Source organism: Bison bison, unplaced genomic scaffold (assembly GCF_000754665.1).
Source record: "Bison bison bison isolate TAMUID 2011002044 unplaced genomic scaffold, Bison_UMD1.0 scf7180017864148, whole genome shotgun sequence".
NCBI classification, from domain to species: domain Eukaryota; kingdom Metazoa; phylum Chordata; class Mammalia; order Artiodactyla; family Bovidae; genus Bison; species Bison bison.
The window spans coordinates 4,915,896-4,921,561 of NW_011494720.1; the positions used below are offsets into that span (position 1 = coordinate 4,915,896).

At 40.7% G+C, this 5,666-nt stretch overlaps 1 non-coding gene across 1 annotated transcript; it reads left to right on the top strand.

Annotated features, from left to right (window-relative positions):
* Nucleotides 1-4,255: 4,255 nt before the first annotated feature.
* TRNAE-UUC lies at nucleotides 4,256-4,328 on the top strand. The gene has a single exon. It is a non-coding gene; the product is annotated as a tRNA-Glu (tRNA).
* Nucleotides 4,329-5,666: the final 1,338 nt, after the last annotated feature.

The following is a 5,666-nucleotide window of genomic DNA, read 5'->3' on the forward strand; positions in this document are numbered from 1 at the left end:
CAGCATTACTGGTTGGGGAACAGACTTGGATTACTGTGATATTGAATGGTTTGCCTTGGAAATGAACAGAGATCATTCTGTCGTTTTGAGATTGCATCCAAGTACTGCATTTTGGACTCTTGTTGACCATGATGGCTACTCCATTTCTTCTGAGGGATTCCTGCCCACAGTAGTAGATATAATGGTCATCTGAGTTAAATTCACCCATTCCAGTCCATTTCAGTTCGCTGATTCCTAGAATGTCGACATTCACTCTTGCCATTTCTTGTTTGACCACTTCCAATTTGCCTTGATTCATGGACCTGACATTCCAGGTTCCTATGCAATATTGCTCTTTACAGCATCAGACCTTGCTTCTATCACCAGACACATCCACAGCTGGGTATTCTTTTTGCTTTGGCTCAATCCCTTCATTCTTTCTGGAGTTATTTCTCCACTGATCTCCAGTAGCATATTGGGCACCTACTGACCTGGGGAGTTCCTCTTTCAGTATCCTATCATTTTGCCTTTTCATACTGTTCATGGGGTTCTCAAGGTAAGAATACTGCAGTGGTTTGCCATTCCCTTCTCCAGTGGACCACATTCTGTCAGATCTCTCCACCATGACCCGCCGGTCTTGGGTTGCCCCACGGGCATGGCTTAGTTTCATTGAGTTAGACAAGGCTGTGGTCCTAGTGTGATTAGATTGACTAGTTTTCTGTGAGTATGGTTTCAGTGTGTCTGCCCTCTGACACCCTCTTGCAACACCTACCCTCTTAGTTGGGTTTTCTTACCTTAGGCATGGGGTATCTCTTCACGGCTGCTCCAGAAAAGCGCAGCCGCTGCTCCTTACCTTGGACGAGGGGTATCTCCTTACCGCCACCCTTCCTGACCTTCAATGTGGGATAGCTCCTCTAGGCCCTCCTAGATAACACATTAGTTCACAAAACAAGTCTCAGTAAATTCAAGAAGACTGAAATCATATCAAACATCTTTTCTCAATACAATGGCACAAAACTGGAAATGGATCACAAGAAAAATATGGGAAAAGCCACAAAAATACAGAAACTAAATAATGTGCTACTGAAAAACCACTGGGTCATCAAAGAAGGATTTTAAAAATACTTAGAGACAAATGAAAACAGAAACACAAAATACCAAAAACTATGAGATGCAGCAAAAATGCTTCTAAGAAGGTAGTTAATAACAGTATCAGCCTACCTCAAGAAATAGGAAAAATCTTAAATAAGAAATTTCACTTTATACCAAGAGGAAGTAGAAAATAAAGAACAAATGAAACTCCAAATTAGTATAAGGAAGGAAATACAATCAGAGTGAAATGGAGACTGAAAAAGCAATAGGAAAGATCAATGAAACTAACAGCTTGTTCTTTGAAAAGATAAATGAAATTGAAAAACCTTTAGCCAGACTAAGAAAAAAAAGAGAGCAGACTTAAATAAATAAAATCAGAAATGAAAGAATAGACATTATGGCAGAACCCACAGAAGTAGAAAGGATCATAAGAGACTATAAGAACAATTATACACCAACAAATTGTATAGCAAATAAAAGAAATGGCTTAGTTCCTAGAGATATACACTCTCCCCAGACTGTATCAAGAAGAAACAGAAAATTTGAATAGACAGTTACTAAAACAGCAATCAAAGATGTCCCAAGAAAGAAAAGCCCAGGGCCAAACAACTTCATTGGCAAATTCTACAAAATATTTGAAGTTTAATACCTATCCTTATCAAACTCTTCCAAAATGTTGAAGAGGGGAGAAAACTTTCAGACACATTTTACAAAATCAACATTACTCTGATATCAAAACCAGATGAAGATATTATGAAAGAAGAAATTATAGGCCAATACCACTGCACATGGTGACTGCAGCTGTGAAATTAAAAGGTGCTTGCTCCTTGGAAGAAAAGCTATGACCAGCCTAGATAGCATATTTAAAAGCAGAGACATTACTTTGCCAACAGAGGTCTGTCTAGTCAAAACTGTGGTTTTTCCAGTAGTCATGTATGGATGTGATAGTTGGACTATAAAGCTGAATGCTGAAGAATTGATGCTTTTTTGACCTGTGGTATTAAAGAAGACTCTTGAAAGTCTCTTGGATTGCAAGGAGATCAAACCAGTCAATCCTAAAGAAAATCAGTCCTGAATATTCATTGGAAGGACTGATGCTGAAGCTGAAACTCCAATACTTTGGCCACCTGATGCGAAGAACTCACTGGAAAAGATGCTGATGCTGGGAAAGATCGAAGGCGGGAGAAGAAGGGGATGACAGAGGATGAGATGGTTGGATGGCATTACTGACTCATTGGACATGAGTTTGAGCAAGCTTCAAGAGTTGGTGATAGACAGGGAAGCCTGGGGTGTTGCAGTTCATGGGGTTGCAAAGAGTCGGACGTGACAGTGACTAAATGGAACTAATTCTTGATATACATGCAAAAATCTTCAACAAAATATTAGCAAATCAGATCCAACAATACAGTAAGAAAATCATACACTATGAAATCCTGACATTAGTGACAACACGGATAAAAGTTAAAGATATTTGGCTAAGTCAAGTAAGTAAGACAGAGAAAGACAAATACTGTGATTTCATTCATACATGGAATCTAAAAATAAATGAGCAAACAAAATAAAACAAAAACAGATACAGAGAACAGATTTGTGGTTATCACAGGGGGGCAAGCTAATGGGTGGAGGGAGTCAGCTGTGAGGTAACTAGACTGTGGTGGTGATCATTTTGTAGTGTGTACAGATATATTATCATATTTCACAACCAAAATTCATGTACTCAAAATATTGCTTAACATCCTAATACTCAAGAACTGAGGGGACTCATAGGGATCAAATAGAGCAATATTCTCATTTTATGAAGGAGAAAACAGGAACAAGGAGCTTAAGCAACTAATTTAAAGTAATATTGCAGGTTAGTAGAAAAACAGAACTAGAGTCCAGGTGCTCAAGTCCACTGGCTCTTCCATTACATCACTTATTACACTCAGGTTTTTGCATTTTTCCAGGCTACAGTATAGAAAGGTGAAAGAATTAGCAAAAAGCTTCAACGAGTTCATTGCAAGAGCCTGGATCCTAGACAATGCAGCCTGGAAATGCTATTGCTGCTGCTGCTAAGTCACTTCAGTTGTGTCCGACTCTATGCAACCCCATAGACGTCAGCCCACCAGGCTCCGCCGTCCCTGGGGTTCTCCAGGCAAGGACACCGCAGTGGGTTGCTATTTCCTTTTCCAATGCATGAAAGTGAAAAGTGAAAGTGAAGTCGCTCTGTCCTGTCTGACTCTTCGCTACCCCATGGACTGCAGCCTACCAGGCTCCTCTGTCCATGGAATTTTCCAGGCAAGAGTACTGGAGTGGGGTGCCATTGCCTTCTTTGGCTTAATGGCTCAGTTGTGTCCAACTCTGGACCGTGATCCAATGGACTGTGGCCTGCCAGGCTCCTCTGTCTGAGGGATTTCCCAGGAAGTAATATTAGAGTGGGGTGTCACTTCCTACTCCAGGGAATCCTCCCAACCCAGATATCTGGGAAGCCTGGAAGTGCTAATAGGGAAGGTGTGTTTACTCTGCAAAAGCCCCGAGAATGGATATTTCCAGAGACCTTCCAAGGTGCCAGGCATTTCATACACTGTGATACTTAATCCTGCAGACATATGAGGGTGGTAAAGGCATTCTTTCTGGAAAAGGAGGAGGCAACGAGACTCAGAAAACATCCTAAGATCTCCTAGTTGGTAAACGTGGCTGAGCTGTGCATGCCCAACCCCAGTCCTGTGATCTACCTGTTAGACGATGTTACCTTGGAGACCAATACACAGATGCACTTCCTAAACCACCAATGAAAGCTTCCCCTATGTGCACGGATGCTTCTGTCTGACTGGTGTCCACAGCTAGATGCATTTTACGATGGTCTGCCTAATTGAACCAATAAAGAAAAAAAAATTATTCGGAATGACCACAGCCATTAAGCTGTGTTTTAGACACATGGAAAGATGGGGTCAGTCATCTAGTGCTCCTCTGACCCACCTCACTGATAACATAGCTCTTGAGAGACCGTGAATTTCATGTCAAAGTTTAAAAGTTTATACTTAAAGCCTAAATTTTCCTGGGAAGAGTACAACCGAATAGGACAATATCCTAAAGTGCTTTGTTACTTGTAGATGATTTAAAAGTAAAATCTATTTTTTCCATTGTGACATTTTTAGCAATACTTTTGGCCATGTAGAGAAAACAAGATAGTTACTCAGGGACTTCCCTGATGGTCCAGTGGTTAAGACTCTGTGCTTTCACTGCAGGGGGCACAGGTTCGATCCCTGGTCAGGGAACTAAGGTTCCACAGGCCATGTGGGGTGGCCAAACAAAAATAATTGCTCGGAATCCATGTCAGAGTGCTTTTTAAAAGATGGATCTTCGGTAAGAACAATGAATTCTTTAGAGTATGTTGAAAATCAGTATACTGGTCCATTGTCACTTTTGATGTCTGGTTCTTCTCCTTTCTACGTGGCCTCAGTCATCCCAGCTGATTTCAGTGTCAACTGAAGCTGCAGGTGCCACAGTGCTGCAGTCTCTACTATAACTATTCCATTTTTCAGTTTAAAGTCCCTTCCAGGAGGTAAGACCAATGGATCCAGTATCCTGACTGCACGTCATTTGATTGATTGATGCTAGTTGTGAATAAATCCATCTTTCCTTTGTACTTTATCCTTTTTATAACCCAACTCCAATTTTCCCTCCTTACCCCATCCTGTGTTAGCAGTACAAACTTTCAGATACCTTCCTGATATTTCCCCAGGTGGAGCTACCTCAGCCATAGATATTTCATCTGTAATTAACATTTACATAATTTGCAAGTGCTTTTCTTGGTATGATATTATTGTCTTAAGAAAGAGGATTTGTTGTCAAGGTGACCAAGAAGGTGCAACGTACAATATGGATTTTCTCGAAACTGCTTTGTTACACTCTGACTCTGTTTAGAAGGTTTTGTCAGATGACTGCAAAGTACCCGATGGTGGCTTGACATCTTCTGAATTTTCTGCCTCTTCGCATTGCTTAGGTAGGCCCTGACCACCTATCCATTTCCCCTAAAGTTTACTAACACAGCAGTTTTTCCAACCAACCTTGATTCTACTTCCACTAAATTCAATCTCCTCACTGGTCACACTCAGCAATCACATCTCATACATTCCAGGCTCCAAAGCGTACAAAGTAAAACCGGACGAAGGAAAAACAGAGGAGATTAGAGGTAAGGCTCAAGGGGTAAGAAGTTTTTTGCAAAACTAAATCCACACTGTTCTTTATTATTTTTAGATCATACAGATTTTTGAGGATGGGCAAGAAGTAGAGAAATAGAGCTTTTAAAAGGTGCTGAAAGGAAAAAAGAATAGATATTGTGATGTAGAGGCACCAGGGCTATCTTTAAATATTTCATCATTCTCCTCCTGTTTATTCTTCCATTCATCCCTCATTTGATAAGTTATCGTGTGCTGGGTCCTGGGTGCCAAGAGGAATAAGAAATAAGCTGATTTCAAGAAAGTATAGTGCGGCAAACCAGCCGTCAGTTCATGTCATTTGATTCTGGCTCTGATTCTTAATCTGCCCCCACTTCATTCCAGTCCCTCACTACATGCCTTTACTATATTTTACTTTCATTTTTGCAACATTTT